Consider the following 23,825-nt stretch of genomic DNA (forward strand, 5'->3'; position numbering starts at 1 on the left):
AGGAACTATGGTGGGGAGCTCACTGTCCTATGCTATTCTCTGACAGTAAATGGCACAAGCTGAAGGATTCCAATTCAACAAATCCGCCTTGTTATTCAATCACAGCACTGAGAGCAACTTTGCCAAGATCAGATGGGCCTATTGGATTGACAGAGCCTGTCAGCTTTTTTTCTGTTCTTCAGGTTCCTTCTGAGTTTCTCCGTTTAGTCCTCTTCTCCTGAAGGTATCCCTGACTCTTTACTGAGCTACAGTTCCACAAGCACCAGGCACCTTCCAGTAGTTTCTCCAGCTAGTGTTGATGGGTAATAAACCATAGGCAATCACAACAAAGCCCTCTTAAAGTTAATAAAATATTCCTGGAATTCAAAGAAGTACGAGTGAAATATAAATAAGCTACTGTTTGCACCAAAACTGTTGTACTATTTTTATGCATATCTGGTAATAAATCTCAATATTTAATGACATAGCTTCAGAGGTTTCCATGTTAAACTTGCCACCTGCTGATACACAACACTGAGTGTTTCTGATTGTAATGTCAGGATGCTATTTAATTGCCAAACACACAGTCAGACTCAAAACTAAATTACTCTCATGGACCCATATGAAGCAAACCTACTGCTAAACACTGCTAATAACTGCCTACTGATAACAATTTCACTTCTGAGTCAGAAAGTTGTGGATTTGAGGTCCATGCTAGGACTTGAGTACATAATCTAGTGCATCATTGCCTTGTGAGAGGTGTCGTCTCTGAGATAAGACATTAAACTAAAGGCCCAACTCCTTCCAGGTGGTTTAGATGAATGCTATAAAAACTTGATGGCACCATTTGAAGGAGAGCAGAGAGTTCACTGAGCAATTTTGTTTATTGTTATTTGTGACAAAATTGCTACAGTGTTTGCCTAGAGAAAAAAGTCTGTAAAAATGAATTCACTGTATCGGAGGTACTTTGAGATGTTTCTGAGAGATATAATAAGGTACTATTATAAATGCGATCCTGTTTTTTTTGACAATACTGTAATGCTGGCCCATTCTGAAATGAAATTCATTGAACTGCATGAGGAGAGCTCTCTGGTAGCGTGGTCCCTAGGTTGCTCTTTCTTTCAGTGTAGTGACAGTTCTGTCATCAAATCCTCAAAACCAAATTTGGAAAAGTTGGGTTACTAGTTCAGAATTCAAAATAATACACCAGCTCTTGCAGATGAGGTTTAATGCTGAACAATGGAACATTTTATCTATTTTTTATACCTGGTGCTCATGTCAGTAGCCAGCACTTCCAGGACAGGTATGGCATGGGTAAGATGCAGATTATGGCTCCCTCTACACTGTTTCATCAAGCACTCCCAGGCTAGTTATAGCATAGTGAGATGCAGAGTGAAGCTCCTACTACACTATTCCATCAAAGTACATTCATTCTGGTCACAGGAATGTAGCCATGACAACATTAGCACATATACACATCCAATGTGCAATTGCATGGAGTATTCTGTATTCTTTCCATTTCTGAGGCAACCTTGTGGGCTCTGCATTTTGTGTTAATTTCTGCATCAATTTCAGGGTTGCTCTGTGTTGTGGATTTACTCCTACTTAAATTAATCTGCTGCGTAGTTAGGCTGACAGACAGTTGAAACTGGTTTGTTATCTAATTGGTACGTGTATAAAAAAACGAGGCAGTATGGAAGTACAAAAGCTTAAGCGAAGAGTACAGTACAAATCGAGCTGGGAACAGAAGGAGAAGAGTACTTGTAAAAACAGAAATTTGTCTAGATTGGAAATTCAGTGCTGAGTAGAGGTAAGTAAAAGCAGAGAAATTCAAATGAAATTCTAAGTAGATAAAGAGTATGCAGTTAAAACTTAACTATGGCCTGCAGTAAGAATAACAATGCATGGTTCTTGCAGGATGTGGGAGCTTTGAGCTACAGACATTGACTCAGATAAACATGCCCGCAGCAGGTTTCACCTGTTCGAACTCTTTATCACGACAGCTCAGAACTTGAGGCAGAATTGGAGACAATCTGTCACATTAGACAGGGAGAAAGATTTTCAGAGCAAGTTTCAGAGGATAGTCACCCCACCAAGAGATTGAGAGCCGGCAGTAGGAGAGAAAGGAGTAGTGACTATCCGTAAGTCAGGGAGGGACTGAAGCAGGAACACGCAGTGCAGATTATCCTCTCCAACACATTTGAAGTACTTGTTTCCTGTTGAGAGGAAGAGAAATCTGGGCAGAACTATCAAAAGAATTAAAATAGCACTAAAAACAGGGAAGAGGAGATGAACAATTCAATTGGCAATGCAGTAGCGACAGGAAACTCAAACACTGTCGTTTGCAATTCTAACCGAGAGTCCCAAATACTTTGTTGCCTCCCAGATGCTTCCCAGATGCTAAGGTAAGGGACATTTCTCAAAGTGGGAGCCTACAATGTTGGAAAGGAATGGTCTGAAACCCTGCAAAAGTAGTTGAGCAGATTAGGAAGCAGGTTTAGGAGCAGGACTTCAGGTGTAGTAATATCCAGATGAAAATAGGAAAGGGCAGAAATATTAGGGAACTAAACACACAGCTAAGAGGGTGGTGTGAGGAAAAGAGTTTCTTTTGTCATCCGTTTCGAAGAAGGTGGGAGCTATGGGCGGCACAGTGGCGCAGTGGTTGCACCGCAGCCTCACAGCTCCAGCGACCCGGGTTCAATTCTGGGTACTGCCTGTGTGGAGTTTGCAAGTTCTCCCTGTGTCTGCGTGGGTTTCCTCCGGGTGCTCCGGTTTCCTCCCACACGCCAAAGACCTGCAGGTTGATAGGTAAATTGACCATTAGCAATTGCTCCTAGTATAGGTAGGTGGTAGGGAAATATAGGGACAGGTGGGGATGTGGTAGGAATATGGAATTAGTGTAGAATTAGTATAAATGGGTGGTTGATGGTCGGCACAGACCCGGTGGGCCGAAGGGCCTGTTTCAGTGCTGTATCTCTAAACTAAACTAAAACTAAACTATTCCGCAAGGATGGGCTACATCTGAACAGGAAGTGAGTTAATGCAGTGACCACACATTTAAATAGGGAAGTGAAGAGTCATTTAAACTAGGAAGAAAGAGGACAGGGAGAATAAGAGCAAGTAGAGACGATAAAAATAGATGACATTAATTTACAAATAAAAAAAATTGGCAAAAGGGATAACGTGCAAGAAATACATGGAGTAGAGAAGAAAATCACATTAGCCAGTGATAAGCAGGGAAAAGATAAGATAAAAAGATGCATTGGCTTGAATAAATATAATCAAGGAAATAGGATTAGCATTAATTACAAGTAAAAGAAGATAAAGTGCATGTATTGTAACGCTCAGTGGGAATTAAAGTGAGCAAATTAGAAGCAATTATGTGACAGGAAGACATTTAACAGCACCCGCAGACTTGGCTCGAAACTTGGCAGGGTCACTGACCCGAACCGTTAACTCTGCTTCTCTTTCCACAGATGCTGCCAGACCTGCTGAGTGGTTCCAGCATTTCTTGTTTTTATTTCAGATTTCTAGCATCCGCAGTATTTTGCTTTTATTTTAGTGAAAAATAAGCATATTGATTTAAAATATTTTTCAGAGGTTGAGAGAAGGGAGAAGAAGGGGATATAGGAACAGGGTGGGCACAAGGGATTAGAATTACTGCTTGCATGGACGATAAACACCAATATGGGTTGGGTTGAACAGCCTGTTTCCATGTTGCAATCTCTATGTAATTCTGGGAATGGAACTGGATAGAGATCATGCTACAGTCATTTTACATTGGTTTTCACAGCCAGAAGAAAGAGGAATCGTTATTCCAATATTTTGTGTACAGTTTAGACTGATCTTGTAAATATTTGTACTGTCTGTTTGTCCATTCAGAAGCTATGAAATCCTGTTCTGTATCCTAACCAGGAATTTAACAAATGTAGTAACAGTTTTAACTCCAGGGCTTAGCTCCCTCTGCTGGATACATATGCAATTATGTTAAATGGGTGGTGGCGGGGGTGCGGGGAGTGTAATTTTTAACATTATCCACCCATCAGAAACCAGCCAATTAGGCAGTTAAAATGGCCTGTGGTACTTATCTGACTTAGAGCTATCAGAATCCTGCTGTCCACAACTTTAACCTGCTCTCCTGCTCACCAAGGACAAAACTGACAAGACTCTTATTTACATATGCACGTCAGGTCCCAATGATGTCATTTTTGACCTGATTGTAATATTAGCTCAGGTTTGAGTGGCGAATCCACATTGACTTTCCCGCCAGGCCTACCCAGGATAGAACAAGATCAGTCCCAGAAGAGACCAAAAAAGCAAGCGTTTTTCTTTCATTTTTGGCGCCTCCAAAAAAAACTTGAGGCCTCCCTGCTCTCTGGACTGCCCTTCCTGAATCGAGACACCTCTGGAATCTGGTCCCACTACCCACTTTGTGTTAGCAGGGACCCTCTGGACTACCTTCCTGTCCATTCTAGGCTGGAGGTCAGCTGGCGGGATTTAATTGATGCCCAACTGTTAAAGTCGACCAGGCCCTATTCTGAGGCAGGCAGGAAATGTAACTTGCCAGTATGGATTCCGGTTAGCAGTTAAAATCCAGGCTGTAATTACAAGCACTCCAGCCACTGCCTTGTGGTATGACAACTACTAGAACTATTATTAAGAATATATTCGGGCTGAAATTTATGCCTGAAAAGAGTGACGTGGATTGAGATAGGTTAGAATTTTTTGCCCAACTGACCAAGTGTCAGTTTGATTGTCCCTGTCTTGAGTAGATACTTTTCAGGGATGCTGAATGCTTTGTATTTTGTTGATCTGCGCAATAAAAGACTTGCATTTATATAGTGCCTTTCATGACCACCGGAAGTCTCAAAGTGCTAGACAGACAATTAAGTACTTTTGAAGTGTAGTCACTGTTGTAATGTAGGAAATGCAGCAGGCAATTTGCACACAGCAAGCTCCCACAAACAGCAATGTGATAATGCCCAAAAAGTCTGCTTTTAGTGACGTTGATTGAGAGATAAATATTTGCTAGGACACTGGGGATAACTCCCTTGGTCTTCAAAATAGTGCCATGGGATCTTTAACGTCCAGCTGAGACGGCAGATGGGACCTCAGTTAATTTCTCATCCAAAAGACAGCTCCTCTAACAGCGCAGCACTGGAGTATCAGCCTTGAGTTTTGTACTCAAGCCCTGGAGTGGGACTGAAACTCACAATCGCTGCTACTAACTGAGCTACAGCTGGCACAGTTAAATGAAGACTACCACCGAAGGACAGGATATGGATTACTACCATGCCTTTGAACTATTCCACATCATTTATCTCAGTGGCACTGATGTGGGAGGTGTTGCAGTCGGAGACCAGGTGCTTCCCCTTGGGGAGAATTATTGCCATCCACTAGCATTGGTGGAGATGTGAGAGCAAGGCACTTGCACAACTCCTTTTTCAAGAAGGCACATAGCCCGGGGAAATAATAAAAGCAAAATTCTGCAGATGCTGGAAATCTGAAATAAAAACAAAAAGTGCTGGATCATACTCAACAGGTCTGGCAACATCTGTGGAGAGAGAAGCAAAGTTAGCGTTTCAGGTCAGTGACCTTTTATCAGAACTGCAATAGCCCGGGGAGATCTGTCCAGAGTGAAAAAGAAGGAAAGCAAAAAGATTGTGCACCTTCATTAAACAAAAAGGAAATCGGCTTTTCAATTTGTCAAAAATATAGCTATTTTGTGAGTTGGGGCTCAAACCTATCCATTGGGGTTTATAGTCCCCATTTTCATTCTCCATAAGTACAAAATTCCAATGAATTTTCCCAAAACAGGCCACATGTTAAAAATGACCCTCATTTGCATAAAAACAAACGTTTTGCTCCAAATTGACCAACCTTGCTGGAACATGCTCTACATTTATGTACAAAGATGCCTGTAATATGCACTTGCTTGGAACATTTCGTGACACAGTAGTAAAAGTCCAGTCAGCTGTGGCATTGTGTCCCTGAGACAGGATTTGGAAGAAAATAGGATTTCTGCTAGAAACAAAGAAAATATAACATTCACTTGTCCTTCTTAAGTTGATCTTCAAAAGTCAAATGGGTCAGCTTTTCTAAAGTATTGTCCATTTCTGGAAATTTCAACTTGACTAAGAACAGCCGATGTCAAAATGACCCTCACAAACCTGATGGCAACGTTTCTTTCATTTATTGGAGGACATAATACTATTTATCTTTACTTTCTCGTCATGTGTAGTCTGCATTGACCTCACAATGTTAAAAGAAAATTGGAACAAAATCACAATGATGCACAACACCATATTAGGAATCTAAATTCTGCAGAGAGGTGAAGGAAGTTAAGGTCGTTTTCTTTGGAAAAGACACTTTGAGGTGGTCTAATTGATGCTTTAAAGGGCTTGACAAAGGCCATCCAGATAAATTGCTCATATGTCACCTTGGTTCATTTAGTAGCACTGGTGCTTCTGAGTTGGAAGGGCTCAAGTTCCACTCCAATGTTTAACCAAATAGTCGCGGTCCACACTTACATGCCGTACTGAGGGAATACAGCATTGTCATAGTTGTTAGGGTTATAATCACACCAGGGTCCAGGGCCAGGTCCATGAGTCGGGTCCAAGTGTGTGCAGAGAAGGCATGGCGGGCCTGGGATTGGAGGCTGAGAAGAAGCAGCTGGGGGATCCATAGGGTATTGGGAAAGGAAGCTGATTGGGGGTGAGCAGAGGAGGCCAGGTCAGTGGGATGGGGGATAGGGATTTATCAGGGGGTAAGAAAGTAAGTTGGGGCAATTGGGATGGAGGTTAATGATGGGTTTGTTTATATTCAGGTATGTTGGCAATCTCAAGGCATGTTTCCATGAGTGCAGGGTGTAGGCTATTACAGGGCATACCATTCTTGGACCTCACACAAACATAAGACCCTTTATTTGCATATGCAAAGGATCTAATGCCTGCTTCAGGCATGGGTAAATGTTTCTAGGCTGCATTCTTTCTACCACCAACCCCGCCCCCCACCCCCCACCCCCACCTTCCTTGGCATCCATTTCCCCTGCAGGCCCCACTCCTTCTTTTAGCATGCTCCTAGTGTTAATGGTTAAGATTGCCATTGCTGTAAACTGGAGGAAGAAAGTCCTGTTCTTGTTAGCTTTCCCACCTGCAATAATTTGAGTCATTGGCACCCAATGGGGATGAACAGGATCTGTTTGGTACATTAGCCTCTAGACTCAGGAAGGGAGGAGCGGAATGTAGGGCAGAGTGGGGTCCTGATTGCACTGATTTGTGTCAACAAATGCTGTCTGAAAAACACTGACCCTCAAAACACTGACTTTCAGAGTAAAATGTTAACTGTTGATATAACACTCCCAAGGTCCAGTTTATTAAAGCCAGTCACAGGATCCACTTCCCTCTACTGTGGCCCAACATGCCTCAATTTCAACCATAGAAGAGCATCAGTGTGATTTTGTTTTGACCTCATACACAAAGAGTAATATCAGATTGCTAATTTTGTGATAAAAATATAGGCAGGTTTATGCTGTTGGCTCATGCCATTCAGAAACTGGATTAATATTGCACTTAATACATTGACAAAGATCCCTTTTGGCCAATAGTAAAAGAACACTTGCATCCTCTCAGTCTAAGTTGTATTTGAATCAAAATTTTCAGAGGTTCAGGGTTGATATATTAATCTATATAGTCAGTCTGCCTAGAAATGTACGTAGGTTTAAAGAATGTTACAGGTGGAGATGGAGACAAAATTCACTTTAGCAGATGATTTGTACATAAATACATCTCTCAGCACCTGAGTTATTTGTCAGGGAGACAGTGGCCTACTTTGGTTGGTTCACAGTGTGCAATGCTCTGAACATGTAACTGATTCTAGAAATGGAAAAATAAAATGAACAATTTGTATAGCATTAAAAATAGGTGTCTAGTTTAAATGTGGACAGATGCTCCAGATGTATTACTACAAACTATGTTATTTTTGTATTAGTAAAGAATAGAAGAGAATAAATCATGTCATAGAGAAGGATGGGGAAGGGGTGCAAGGTGGGAGATAAGTGCTTAGCCTATTTACTATCACAGTTCCCTGCAATTAAAAAAAATGTACTGGTTCTCTGCTGTGTGGGGCTTTGTAGTAGTGGGGCTTTGTAGTAGTGATTTTTGATGTGTATTAAACCATGTGTAACCCTGTCTCCAGTTCAACCACATCACAAATAGATAGGGATACATAATAGTATTTGTCCCATCTCAGCTCATCCATTCAGAAAGAATCCACAGACTACCCATTATAAAATTCAGCTGTTTCTTAATAATTCCAGATTGTTTGCTTCTGTTACTCAGCCAGAAGTCCATTCTACATGTTGACCACTCTTAGTGATAGTGTAAAATGGATGATAGCGAGTCAGCAGACCATTTTACATCTCTGCCAATTTTTATTCCCATAGTGGCAGAAATGTAAAACCAGATGCCGATTTGTGTCCCTTTGTATGAAGATCTGCCTGACATCAATCCATTTTTAGGGCTGGGCTACATTATCATACTTGCAACGAGCTGCACATCCCAGACGGCCTCCCAATGCAGCTCACGGGCTCCGTGCCAGTGCTATATCAGGCAACCCAGAGGTTGACACAGCCAAGAAAATGGGAGGACCCTGGGTAGCAACAGTCCATGTTCTGTTTGTGGATCCTGGAGGACCACGCCTGCTCTTCCTCACTCCACAAAAAAACTTAAATGCTTATCTTTCCAAACCTCTTATGCTGTACCTCCAGCTTTTACTGAGTGGACCATCATAGTGGCAGCTGCACCCTGTAGAAAGTTAAAGTGCCATCAGGATCCTATGTTCACCTGATCTGCAAGAATTAATGAGGCTTCCACCTGATTCAGGAGAGCGCTTTGGTTGCCCAAGGAAACATGGAAGGGAACATGAAGACGGACAAGATGTCCACTGCTACAATATTAAATCACTTCTGCCTGGTTTCTTCCAGGCAAAGGCAGTTGATATCAGCCCTGTGGATGCTACTTTGGTCTGTGATGCAATTCTGGAATTTTGATCATTGTAGAAAAGATACTGGGATTGAGCTATGTTTAAGTGTTGTGCTTTAAAAAATAAAGTGAATAACCACAGGTCTTTGTAAAAAAACAGCCACATGCTGCAAGTATTGAAGATGTGTGTTAACGCCAGATGGACTAGGGTATGAAATGTGACAGCTCAGACTCTATCTCAAGCTGATATAATGAAGGTCAATTGGCCCATTAGCTGGGATGTCCCCCATTTATTTTGAGAACACCAGGAAATGTTCTCTTTAGTCCCATACTTCAGGTACTTCATCAGTACTGCACAGAAATGTGAGCTTAAATTATGTGCTCAAATCCTGAAGTAGAATTTATACCCACAGCATACTGACTCAGGTGAGAGTGCTACCACTGAGCCAAGCTGGTACTTTAATCATCTTGAAACTCCACTTCATACTGTGCATGAGATCCATTTACCATTGTACCTCAGCAAACAGACTGTGCTTTGAGTCACATCTGACACATACACACACAAATAGAAAATACATCAACTGAGCCTATTGAATTGATTAGTCTTGAAAACAAGGTCTAAGTCCTGCAGGTGGAAGGATTGAAGCATTGCCTTAGCAAAGTAAAGTAATTGCTGTCTTATATATGTCATCAGTTTCCTGTACATTTCACATCTGGGAGGCAGATGGGAACCCACAACACAGATCAACCAAACATCATGTGTCAGTCATTTGGAACTTAATAATGATCAATAAATAACAGACTAATGTCAAACATTCAGTCATGCCCATAAATGATAATGAATTTCAAATGATAAATCGATATGTCTGAAAACCAATGGGAGGTTTGGCAGTGGCTAAACTCACTGTACAAATCATTGTAGCCATTAGTTAAACCGGACTAGTAATAAAGTAGGAAAGCTTGGGTGCATGACATCTGCAGTGAATTAAGTTTCTTGGGCTGAACATTTTTTTATTGCTGCGGTGTAATTTATGGAAGCCAGAGATCGAGTAGGCTGTGGACTCATGTATACATCTTTCTAAGTGTGGGTCTTCGGTTGGAGCATGCTGTGCAAGTAAATCACATCAGGAAATGAATCTTTAAGCAGGGCTTGCATTAAGTAACTGCAAGGAATTTCTGAAAAAAATGAATTCAGTGAAATGAATCATTTGGCTTTTTCTACTCAATGTTAACTGTATATGTGATCATGTGATTTGTTTTACTGAAGTGTTCTCCGTTGTTGAGATTCCTTCCATTTGCTCCAGGCACTGTTCGCCAGCCAAGATAATTAGTAGATGATCTCATCCAGTGCCCTAAAGGAGGTCTTTTTAAACTGTTTGATTTGGGATACACATGACTGCCCTGGACTCAGACTCAGGACTTCTCATGCAAATACCTTGAGTCCTTCTCTTCTCTCCTACCCAGTATGAAGCAGTGCGTGTTCCCTAGACTCAGTTCTTCATAGATCTTTATTCAAATTCTTTGGATGGCACTGAAGCATGATTACATTTAATGAGGGTGCACCCTGTGGATAATGTTAACTGTATTGGCAATGCCAAGTTTAGCCTATGGGGAATGGTAGCCCTGGCCACCGTGTTTTATCACCATTCAGGCTGTAGACAATGCTAGCCTCAACCCCATGAACAGTGATAGCTCCAGTCGCATAGATTTATACCAACCCTAAAGTACGAATATCCCCTCCCCAGTGCCCTGCCAACCTCCCAAATTCTGAGTGACTAAATCATTGACTCAGAAAGAATAACTTTTGTCTATGGTTCTAAAAGTGTTAATGTACTATATGCTCCGTTTTGTTTTACTTTCATTTTTCAGTTTCCTCCCTCTTCTGAAAATTCCTGGAGCTCTCCAGTACCTCAAGTGATCGTTTATCATGTGTGAGTCTAACCAGCCAGTTACAGCAGGGTATTCAATTGTTGGGGTCCTTGCAACCAAGACCTCCCTAACTCAGAGCACTATGATGCTACAAACTCCCCCATTGAAATCAATTAACTCAGTACAAACCTGAATCAAACATGCTACCTTGTTGGGTCTGTTTGGCTCAGCTACACATTGAGCGGTGCATCTACCACTGAGCAATTGGAAAACTGATATGCTTTTATTTGAGGCGTAGCTTAAGGTCAGTCTTTATACCATACCTTCCTGGTGTAGTGGTAATATCACTGGATTAGTAATCCAGAGCCTTAAATTAATACTCTATGGACATGGGTTCAAATCCCATCATGGTAGCTGGTGAGATTTAAATTCAATTAACTAATATTTTAAAATCTGCAATTGAAAGCTCGTGTCAGTAATGGTGACCATGAAACTACTCATCTGGTTCACTAATGTCTACATGTGACTCCAGACCCACAGCAATGTGGTTGATTCTTAACTGCCCTCTGAATTCAGTTGTCAAAGGCAATTAGGGATGGGCAACAAATGCTGTCCTTGCCAGTGATGCCCACTTCCCATGAAGCAAATTAAAAAAAGAAGCAATCAGATGTGACAGAAAAGAAAAAGCGTGTTGTTTAAGCTTTGCCTGCTCCAAGTAGTAGGTTAATATGACAGACGCCAACTATACAGGATGTAAAAATCACAACAGACTTTCAAAGTCTGTTTACAGTCAACAAAATAATCTGTTTCTGTCAAAGCAGTTCAGTAAGCAGCTAGTTCCATGTCTAAAAGTGCGATTCCTTCAGAACAAGTTGTAGCCTAACTAACCTCAACTGCAAAAAAAACAAATAATGGAGCTATTGGTAATCCAGCTGTCCTGTAATTTATTTTGTTTAACAGAAGTGCTCTCCCTTCTCCAAATTCCTTCCATCTGTTCCATGCACTGTTTATTAGCCAAGATAGTAAGCAGATGATCTCACCTCAGGCATTAAAAAAGGTGTTTTTGGACTTTACAATCACCAGCAGATGGCAGCAGAGTAGACTCAATAGGAGGTCGATTCCTGTGATTGTACTATTGCTGGGAGGCATATTTCAAATTAGGGTCCGTGATGGGATCCCACAAATTCATAATGTGAAATTTGGACTTCTGTCATTACGCCTAAAATGCCTTCAGACCAGTACTTCAAGCGCACTATAAATATTAACTGTTAGATATCAATATATAGTCTGTGTTTTCAAGATCTTTCTTGAATATATTGTTTCCTACCATGCAGTATTTCTGGACTGAATTTTGGGTTTATCTTAAGCTGTTTTGATATTGCCCTTTTTTTAGTTTGGATTCTGGGACACCATTATTCATTAAATCCAGGTCCCATGAATCTACAATTCTGCCACTAGGAATGCTAGAATTATCAAGTGTAAATACTAGAAGCCAGATCACAGACCCTGGTGTCCTGGAATCCAAAAAAAAAGGCCAGTTTTAAAGCAGCTTCAGGGGTGCAACAACATATCCATATTCCCAAAAGGAGAAGACAATAACTCTCCCTCTAACTGATAAACCAACTGCCCAAGATGTCTGGTGTAGGAATGTAGAATGTCACAATGGTGCAGTAAAGGATGCTCTTCTAAGTTTGGATCTGATTCACATTGTTATGGTAAAGAAAATAGATTTACTCTGCATTTAAGTATGTTGTGTCAAACTTTAACATTCTTTATGCTGACACTGGGTCCTTGTAAGGGAAAGTGTCCTCTTCCCCAGCACTAACATCCCTCATTATGATGAGTGCAATGTTCACCAAAAGACATAGTGACGTGTGTGATAACATTCATTGTGGGTAAATTAAGTGAAGCCTGCTACATTCCTTGTAGCTGAAATAGCAGTAGGTGAGATATAGTAAAATATATCATCGGTTGCTTGGTGATAACATCTTCTGCTGGTTAATTGTCACATGGTCATTATGATGGAAAATTGTTTAAAAAGTTTTTGTTGCAACAGATGCAGCATGTGTGAAAATGGAACCCTTCTCCAGTGACTCTCACTGTTGGTCTACTGAAGCAGATAGAGTATTCCATGTTCTACCTTGCATCCAAATTCTGAAATTGTGGTGGCAGCAATCTATCTAATGCTCTGTCTTGGCCATTTAAGTATTCTGTGCACCACAAGGATAGTGACCCAACTCTATGACACCTGCAGGAAAGATTGCATAGTGTCCAAACGCCCTTTGCTGAGTTATACTCTGATGCTCTACCAATAGGCAAAGGTATGCCAGGAGATTTATTACCAATATATTCTCTTGTAAATTCATTGAAAACAAAATGTACAATGGCACACTAACCCAGGCAGACAGTGCAACACGCTTTGCCTCTCAGTGACTCTGATCTGAATGCTTATGCATAGATCTGTTACAGCAACATATGGTGCATAAAATCTGCGACAGCTAGGATTCTATAAAGAGCAATTCTAAAAGCGATTGTAAGTGTGGATTAATGTGTACAAAAGGTACACCAAGAAAAGAAAATTATGCATCAATTCCAGTGTTTGCTCAGCATTCTTATTTTTGGAAAGAACCATAACCCCTGTGTTTTTTTTTTAATTTCTCTGCTTCAGAAGGCAGTAACTGGATCTGTTTAACCTCTGGGTACCTCATCCAAGTGATGAGTGTCAGTTGGTATTTGGCTACAGCATACATCATCACTGAGCCTAATCTAATCCTCATCCAACATCCACACATGCATGAAAAGGAAAATGAATGATCAAAGAGAAACATGAAAGATTGGCAAAGTGGAACTGGCTCCAGTGGCCAAGGACCTGCTAGAAGAAAATAGGTCAGCACAGATCTGCCATCATGTTTTTCCAGTAGAGGGTCACAAAGTCCAACCACCAGCCCCTCTCTCCAGAAATCTTGGTATACCCATCCCACATTGACAGTACTTCCTGCTGGAGAGAAAGTGGAAGCTTTTCTTAAGGTCCAAAGTCGTTAAAGTCAATATTAAGACCACAGGGCTGTTCTTCAAGCTTGTGCCGAGTTTCATTGGATCAGAGCAGAATGCCGAAGAAAGACTGATCAGAGTAAGAATGGGGCATAGACTTGAAGTGACAAGCAACAGGGAGTGCAGAATTGTGGATTAAGGATGTTTTTAACAAAGTCATCAACTAATATGCATTTGACATTCCAGATGTCAGAGGTTGTGAGTTCAAATTCCGTCCCAGGACTTGAGCGCAAAAATCAAAGCTGACACATTAGTACAATATTGAGAGAATGCTGCACTGTCAGAGGTGCTGTCTTTCGGATGAGGTGTTAAACTGAGGCCCCTTCCTCCCCGTCAGGTGGATGTAAATGATTCCAACATACTCAAAGAGCAGGGGAGTTATCCCTGGTGTACTGGTCAATATTTATTCCTTAATCAACATCACAAACAAAATCTGGTCAGTATCACATTGCAGTTCGCAGGAGCTTGCTGTGTGCAAATTGGCTGCTGTATTTTCTACATTACAACAGTGACTGGAATTCAAAAGTACTTCATTGGCTATAAAGCACTTTGGGTCATGAAAAGCACTGTATAAATGCAAGTCTTTCTTTTCTTTATATGTATAAACAATCACACTATGAACAACAAATACAGTATACTAGATTGGAGGAAGTACATATGAATTGCTGTCACACATAGAATTGGTGTTTGGAACCCTGGAAAGTGGTGGGAGAAAGTGTGATTAGGCAAGTGTATTATTTCCTGCACTTTATAGAATCACAAAAAATTACAGTACAAAAGGAGGCTACTCGGCCCATCGTGCCTGAGCTGGCTCTTTGAAATAGCAGTTGTGCTTAGTGCCACATCCCTACTTTTTGTCCGTAACCCTTTTGGTTCCTCATCCTCAAGTATCTGTCTGACTCCCTTTTAAAATTAGTTATGGAATCAGCTTACACCACCTTGTCAGGTCGAGCGTTTCAGATCCCAATTACTCTAAGTGAAAAAATTCTCATCTCCCCTCTCGATCTTTTCACAGTGATTTTGAATCTATGACATCTAGTTATTGACTCACTCGCCAGAGGGAATAATTTTTCTGTCAAAAGTATCCATGAAAACTCTATTAAAATGCCTCATCAGCTGTAATTTTATGCCCCCCTCACCCCCGCAGGAGCGAGTTGGTAGCGGGATGGGGTCGTAAAATTAAGTGGGAGGGAGGTGGGGGGAGGGCCGTTCCCGACCCATTTTTACGCAGGGCGGCAGCGGCGAGAAATGGCCTGTCCATCCCAGGCCAATCAAAACTCTTAAGTGGCCCATTAACTGCCACTTGAGGGCGTCCTCCCACTGCCCGTGGTATTTTACCAGCGGCAGGCAGGCGGCTCAGGCCCTCCAGGAGGCCGTCAAGTAAAATCTGGCAGCCTCCTTGTGGGCTGGGAGGGGGCCCTCCTGATCGGGCACCCTGTGCCCCATGGAGGGCCCCACCAGATGGCCCAACCGCCCCCACTGCACAACACTCTTTTCTTCCCCCCACCTCCAATCAACCGCCCCTTACCTTGCCGAGGCCCGGCTGATTATCCTTGGTGAGCTCCAGAGACTTGCCTTTTTTCTGGGCCTACGTCCACAATCCTGCTGTTGGCTGGGTGCAGTCCTAACAGAAGCCACCACTCCCAATGACACTGCTGGGACTGAGAGCTGCCTGTCTGCTGATTGGCCGGCAGCTACATTAGGCGGGATGTCTTGCCTCAGAGGCATGTAAGTCCCAACTCCCGCCCAATGTAAAATTCTGACCATCAGCTTGAAAACCTCTATTAGGTCATAGAAACAGAGAAATTTGTGGTACAGAAGCAGGTCATTTGGCTCATCATTGTCTCTCCCAGACAAACATAAGCTATCCAGCTTAGTCCCACTTTCCAGCACTTGGTCCACAGCCCTGTAGGTTAAAGCATTTCCAAATATTTTTTTAAATGTGATGAGGATTTCTGCCTCTACTACCCTTTCAGGCAGTGAGTTCCAGACCCCACCATCCACTGAGTAAAAAATATTCTCAACTTCAATCTATTCCTTCCACCAATTACTTTGATTCTACAAAGTGATTCTTGACAATGCAGCCGGCTGCTGAGGTCATCAGACTGCGCCAAGCTGTGCACATGCGCAAACAGGGTCCTGCTCTCTGTGTGTGCGCTGCGTTCCGGACAGCCAGGACACTGGTTGGCGCATGCGCAGATGACGTCATCGCATTACGCAGGGGGCGGGGGGGGCAGGGGGGAGAGCGGCCGAAGACCTTGGTGGCAGCAGGTGTGGGTGTGCTCTCCTCCTCTCCCCACACCCCCCCCCACCCCAGCCCGCTCGCACGCTCTCCCCCTGCTCGCCTACTCACTCTCCACCCGCCTGCTCGCTCTCCCGCCCCGCCTGCTCTCCCCCCACCCACTCTCCCCCTCCTCCCCACCCACTTGCTCTCCCCCCGCCCGCTCGCTTGCCTCCCCCCCGTTCGCCCTCCCCACCCCACCTCCGCGCTCACCCGCCCAGCTCGTTCGCTCGCTCGCTCGCTCGCTCACTCGCTTGCTCTCTCCAGCCATTGTGTGCTGCCATGTGTTTACTTTGCCTTTGTGTGATCTATTGAGCAGCGCCATCTTTAGTCCTGGCAGCTGCCCTGAATGGCGCAGACTGTGACGTTTTAGTGACACAGGCTGCATTTGTACATGTGCCTGTGCATCGCCACCTAGTGGTTGCGTTGTCAGCAAACAGCCTTAAATCTATGCCCCTGATTATTAACCTCTCTGCTGAGGGAATACATCCTTCCTACCCACTCCATCTAGGCCCCTCATAATTTTATACACCTCAATTAAATCTCCCCTCAGCCACCTGTGTTCCAAAAGAAACAATCTCAGTCTATCATCATAGCTAAAATTCTCCTTTCCAGGCAAAAATCTCTTCTGTTTCCTCTCTCATTGATCACATCCCTCCTGTAATATGGTGACCAGAACTCTACACAGTACTCTAGTTGTGGCCAAACTAGTGTTTTATACTGTTCGAGCATAACCTCCCAGCTCTTATATTCTATACCCTGGCTAATAAAGAAAAGTATCCCATATGCCTTCTTAGCCACCTTGTCAACCTGTCCTACTACCTTCAGGGATCTGTGGACATGCACTCCAAGGTCCCTCTGTTCCTCTACACTTCTCCATACCCTACCATTTATTGTGTATTCCTTTGGCTTGTTTGCCCTCCCCAAATACATTACCTCACACTTCTCTGGATTGAATTCCATTTGCCATTTCTTGTATCACCTGCAACTTTCTTCTAAAGTTGTCCTAGCCCTAGCCCTGAACTCACATATTTCTATAGGTTCTTTCCTATCTCCCCTTGTGCCCTCTCCGAGCTCATCTTATCCATGAGACCTCCCTTATGCTCCCTCGACCCTTTTTCCATTAATCTGCTGACCACCCAACTTCCCCTCCTGGGCTCATGTTATCCGATTTTTTTTAGCAATTCTCTCTCTTCAGGTCTTGTCCCTCTCTCCTTTAAATATGCTGTTATCACCCCTCTCCTCAAAAAAACAACCCTTGACCCCACCTTCCTTGCAAACTACTGCCGTATCTCCAACCTCCCTTTCCTTTCCAAAGTCCTTAAATGTGTTGTCACTCCCAAATCCATTCCTATCTAACCCAGAATTCCATGTTTGAATCCCTCCAATCAGGTTTCTGCCTCTGCCGGTACCAAAACAGCTCTTATCAAAATCAGAAATGACATCCTATGTGACTGTGACAAAGGTAAACTTTTGCTCCTCATCCTTCTCAGCCTTTGACACAGTTGACCACGCCATTCGCCTCTTCCCGCTCCCGCACCATTCTAACTGGTGTCCCCAAGGATCAGTATCTCAAAATGTGATGCATTTACCATCTACAATGTCAAAGGAATATAAATCCATCTTCTAACACCTTTGTTCACTTGCATGTATGCATAAGCTCAGAAGATAAAAGTTTAGAGAAGTAGAACAGTCCATAAACTCAATATGTCTGGCCATCCATGTCATGGGCACTTTCCCTCTCTAATTTGATTCTTAGATAATAAGTGTACCAATGAATTGTCAACCACTCCTTTATTCTCCACTTCCCATGCAATCCTAAATATCAAACTATCTTGTGAAATACACAATTATTGCCCCTTACCATTCAACTCTGTGTCTCACTGCAGCAGTAACCCAGTAAAACTACCCATGATGTTCAAATGATTCTTCAGCAAGGGAGGAAGTGCTCAAGCTCAAATGATGGGGAGTAGAATACAACAGTTAAAAGGAAGAAGCAGGGATTCTACTGTGAGAAAAAGGAGATTCTACAGAAGCAGTCAGAGGAATTCCTTATCACGATTGAATGAGGAAAATCCTAAAAAGTGGGAGCACAAATAGGGATTTTTTAGGACATTGTAAGTCATTCATTACAAATACAGAGTTTAGTGATAAGTCTCAGGGAGGTGTCTTCCATATCATATATCTTGCTTGTGTTTTTCTGATAATGAACTTCTCCTGTTTTAAGGTTCAGAATGTATCACCAATATACAGGCATTCATTGATAAATTGCAGTCACTAAAGGTTATCAGAAACTAAATGTATTCCATTGTGTGATGCAATCAGTCAACTGAAAAGTTTCACAAACATTTCAGTTTGTGTCCCAGCTATTTTTTTAATCTCATTTAATTTTCCACCAATTTTCTCCCCTTTTTGTCTCCTGAAAGTACTGGCCTCTTGTTGAGGTATAATTCCATATTGACCAACCTCCCTTGCATTGCCATTATTAACATGTATGCCTTCACAACAAATGTTAGCTAGCTATCTGACCATGATGACCATCGCAGTCAATCCCGATCCTCATCTGAAGTCTACACTTCCAACAGGAGTTGCCGAATAATCATCTGGAGAGGGAATCAAGCTTGATTTTTCTCCCCCTAACATAAGCCTAATGAAAATATAGTTCCTATACCACAGTCCTGCCCAAAATCAGGTAAGTCAACTCAGACCAGCTTTTGGAGTCATGCTGTTCTTTTTTACTCAGCAACACATTGGATGAGCTTATTCAGCCATTGCGTAACATGTCCCAGAACGACTTGATGTTAATTGAATGTGCTTGATATCAGTCATCATTTCTATTAAACTGACAGTGATAGTCATGCACCACTGCACTCCATCACCATCCCCCCCACCATCCCCTGCCCCTCCAGTGTTAGATCACAATAATTATGGAAGATTACTGAGAGCAAGCAATTCACTCCTGATAATAGTTGACAATCCACTGACTCTGAGTCAGTGCAGATGACAACAGAGATTTCTGCTCCTCACTTCACCTTTAATTATCCCCTACATCTAATAGGGGTCAGTGGATCCAATTAAGTTGTTTCAAACTGAGGCTTGAAGCCACCAAAGGAAATCATGTTAGACCTACAGAAGTGGAGCTGTCAACACCATTCCATTTTACAACCTATCATACAGCAAACACACAATAGATAAGACCACTGTTGCATTCAACCAAATCCCTGTCTAAATAATATAAAGGCATTTCATTGTTGAGCTCGAACATTCACTTGCAGCTAATACTCATATTAATTATAGGCAATTATAGGGGAAGTAAGGACATGGGACAGGAGAGCTGTGATTTTACTGGTTTTCAGGGACACTTATCCCCTGAATGTGAGGGATCTGTGAGGGCTTTTCAATGACTAACCTCGCCGGAGTGGTCTGGATGAGCAGGGCACTGGTATTTTTGACCAGTGTTTCTGTTTTTAGCTGTTTGTCATTCCTTTTTCCTCCCTGTTTGAATTATTTCTATGACTTTGCCTGATATATTGTCAGTTCTTCTCTCAGGACAACAGAATAGAAAAGAAGTGACCCAACCACCCTCCACCCTCTGTTCCGGCTCCTTTTTTCTGGGTCCAAATTATGGGAAATGAGTGCTTTAATCTTGGGGTAAGATGTTTTACCACATTGGCAACCACATTACACACAAGAATGCCTGGCAAGAAAATTAATGGCACTTATTTTAATTCTTGTCTCGAGAGAGTGACCTTCTTGTCATACTTCTCCCCCTTTGCACTTTGCTGTCACGCACTGATTTCTGTAGGCTGGCCGGCTGCATTGAGGGTCAATTGCCACAGAGTGCCAGTGCATTGGATAAGTTCACTCCCAGACCTCCATTTCCTGCAAATCAAGCCATTTCCACTTAGAAGTGAACACAATGGAAAAATAAATGATGTGTTTGCCTCCCAGCCATATTCCTCAAATGTAAAAATGTTCCATTTGATTAATTCTTTGTGAATCCTCTAGGCTCTTCCAGGAAAATCCAACAGTTTAACCCTTAGATTGGTGGCAGGTCCAGGGAATTTCCAGGGCCTGCCAATTTTAAAGTTCGGCTTACACACTGTGACATTGAAACGATCTTTAATATTCTAATAATTTAGATCACATAATGGTACTATACGGTAAAGCGAAACAGTCATGACAAACCCTTTCCTTTGTGTTGAAAATACATAATATATTAACCACAACCCAGGCGTGGATGCCAAAGATGGATCCCAAATCTGCCAATCCTTAGGCTGGTATGCCTCTTCCTTCTTGATGTACCGACATGATATGTCAAGCCTTTGAGAGGCTGAGGATTAAGGAACTCCCAGAAACGGCTCAATCCCCAATAAAACCACAAGAATCTCCAATACAAACTGGGACACAAAGTATCCAGATATAGGAGCCCACTGGAACAGTCGGGCACTTTCTGGGTAATTGACTTGCAACCCTTTAATGACCTATTCAAATGGTCATTAGTGAGAAATATTAACGCATCTCTTCTAGTTTTCAAACAGTTTCTTTATTTCTCTCAATCTCAAAAATGTCCCTCTCATAGGAATTGCTGCACAAGGAATAAAGGAATAGGATTTGCTGATCAGGTTAGATGAAGTATGTGGGAGGAGGTGTGTTGTAGCATAAACACCACAGCATTGGTCAGCTGGGCCCAATGGCCTGTTTCCATGCTGTAAATTCTATGACTTCCCAACTGCTAACTGTCCTTAGTCTGTTTTTTTTTTAAATTGTGTGTTAGATTCCTTCTTGAGCTAGAAACAAGAGACAGTATAACAACATATTTCACAACACTGTATCAGATATGCCTGGTATAAAATTCTGGCTTAGGTGTTAAAAAAACCTTCGCGCAGCCAGGGACTAAATCAAGACTTAGACAAAGAAAATGTAAAATTTCTACAAGGGTTCTCTGAATCTCCAACCGTATTTTTGATGGAAGATGGGTGGAAATCTCAGATAAACAGCATAAATGTCAGTTGACGCCATTTCTTCAGGGTTTCTGCTGATCCATCATTGAATTTAAGATGGGATATCAGGGGAACGCCAATAGGAATTATATCGTAAAGACTCAGAGGCAGCATTGCTATCAGTTTAACCAAGCTAACGCAAATATTCCTGGTCCCCCAGAAGTATATTAATATATCAATCTCTATTCAACAGTGCTATTGATGCCAATGTGTCAGTGAATCTGCCTGCAAGTATCATGGAATAAAACTGAACAAAATATACCTATGGATTCTTCTGAATTACTAACAGTAAAGTAGTCTACTACTTTATTCCTTATTATTTGCATTTTGCTTACTCTTCTATCAATTAATTTTTTGAATTCCTCTTTCCTCTCTAATTGGATTCCAATTCTCAGTTCACTATTGTTGTCAGTACAACTTACTTCATGATTCCATCTGCTTTCAATTTGCTCATTTGCTTAATATTACATTCATCTTTTTATTTAACAATCTGTGTGTATGTTTTGAAATTAGGGACTTGCCCATTAACAGCATAAATTTGGATTAAGTCTTCAAGATTCTCTTCTCATTAAAGTAATCTATGTATACATATATAAAAATATATTTAAACAAAAGAAGAAAGGGAGCAAGTGGCCTGTTCTGAGATGTGCATGTAAGTGAGAAGGAAGAAGCAAGTGAGAAGGTCGGTGACTGGAAAGGTGCTTGAGGCTGAAGCAGCACAGAGGCTAGGATAGAATGAGATCCAAAACTGAGGGCAGGACAATGACTGGAGAGAGAGAATTGGGAGGAAAACTGGCAGGTGTATCCTTAAAGCAAAGAAGGTTAAGAGGTGATTTAATAGAGGTGTTCAAAATCATGAATGGTTTTGATAGAATAAAATTGTCATGAAAGTGCTTCTGTTTTTTGTAAATCTTTTTTAAGGAATTCATAGTCAAATTGAAGAAATGTTGGACCAGTTTTTTTTCAAGATGGTCATCAAGAGGGCAATGAAAGAACTATTTGGCAACTGGTTGTCACATGACTCAAGTTAAAAATAGAACAGAAACCCTAGTAACTGGGGAAGATGTGGGCTGAGAAGTGACTGTTGCGCCCCCTTGACAGGACAAGCCTAATGAAGAAGTGTCACGGAGGAAGATACCAGATTCTTGCTGAATGCTTATAGACTGAAGCCTGCAGAAGGAGAAGAGAATTCCCAAGGAAGGAGAGAAGACCACAACCCAGCTCAGCTTTCGAGTACCTCTCTAAACGATGCCGAGAAGTCCACTGTGTCAACTCATCTCGTCTCCTGTCTTTGAAGAAAAGCCTGCTAAATTAATTCTCAACGCCACCTGAAAGGAACTGTTCTAAAAGATCCATCTACATGTATTTGGAGGCTAGCCTGCATGCCAGTTTTGGAACACAACATATCTCATCTGCTGTTGTCTTCAAGAATGAGCAAGTATTCAGAACAGAAATCCCTTTTATTCTTCTGGTTAACCCAGTGTGTGTGTGTGTGTGTTTTGTGTGTGTGTGATGTGTGTGTGTGTGTGGTGTGTGTGTGTGTGTGGTGTGTGTGTGGGTTTTCAATCTGTGTTTATGCTTTACTTCATTAATGGTTAAGACTTGTTTTCTAATAAACTGATGATTTTGTTGTTTATTTAAGAAACATGGTAAGTGTGTTTTATTCTGGGGAAAATAGAGTATATGATTGACCGTATCAGTGAGTGAGAAAATTTAAATATATGTTGTGACCTGTGGAGAAGTGGAACTAGAATAAACATTGTGCTCCCCATGCCTCAATCATAACGGGAGGGAAAATGGCAGATGTATCCTGAGGTTAAGAGGTGATTTGATAGAGGTGTTTGAATGATTTTGATAGAATAAATAAGGAGGAACTGATTCCAGTGGCAGGAGAATTGGTAACCAGAGGGCACAGATTTAAGGTGATTGCCAAAAGATCCACAGGTGACATGAGAATTTTTTTTTTGCACAGCGAATTGTTGTGATCTGGAATGCACTGCCTGAAAAGGTGGTAGAAACAGATTCAATAGTAACTTCCAAAAGGAAATTGGATAAATACTTGTTGGGGAAAAAATTTACAAGTCTATGGGGAAAGAGCAGGAGAGTGGGACTAGTTGGAAAGCTCTACCAAAGAGCCGACAAAGGCATGATGAGCCAAGTGGCCTCCTTCTGTGCTATATCATTAAATGTTTCTATGTTTCTATCAACAACAGATTGATCATCTTCTGCAAGACATAAAAGCAGGCTCAGCTGCTTTGTGATGGTTAGGTGATGTTTTCTGGGAGTTTTTGATCTGATTGCTTGATTATCTCGCAACAGCTCTTTGCACATGCCTTGTTATCGAAACTAGGTCATGCAGTGGTTGGTGAGAATTGTAGTATGGGTGACTGAACTGTGAAATATCAGGGGAAAGATGCACCCAAGATTGGGAATATTCATTAGAGACCCAGTGAGGTGGGTCAGGGTGTGAGAGAATATTTATCTGATCATTTTAGGCTGGATTTGAACCCTGGTGCCAGAGTTGAAAGATCCGAAAGCTTTCTTTTGATTCAATTTTTTTAAGGACCACTACAAGCAAAAACTTACACCACTTTGTACGAACACATTTAAAATGCTGAAAGGCATAGATGATGCAGATGCAAGTAGGCTACTTAACTTAGA

General features: G+C 41.9%; 1 protein-coding gene across 3 annotated transcripts in view; it reads left to right on the forward strand.

Annotated features, from left to right (window-relative positions):
* LOC137377884 (probable E3 ubiquitin-protein ligase MID2) overlaps positions 1–23,825 on the forward strand; it is a 318,774-nt gene that overhangs the window by 59,868 nt on the left and 235,081 nt on the right. Inside the window, exon 1 of one of the 3 annotated variants that reach the window (XM_068047962.1) lies at positions 2,301–2,384. The exons of the other annotated variants lie outside the window; for them this stretch is intronic. The gene's annotated coding sequence lies outside the window, so the exon portion shown is untranslated. Of the gene's footprint in view, positions 1–2,300; positions 2,385–23,825 lie in introns of those variants that run through there. 3 annotated transcript variants of the gene reach the window in all.

This window comes from Heterodontus francisci, chromosome 15 (assembly GCF_036365525.1).
Source record: "Heterodontus francisci isolate sHetFra1 chromosome 15, sHetFra1.hap1, whole genome shotgun sequence".
NCBI classification, from domain to species: Eukaryota; Metazoa; Chordata; class Chondrichthyes; order Heterodontiformes; family Heterodontidae; genus Heterodontus; species Heterodontus francisci.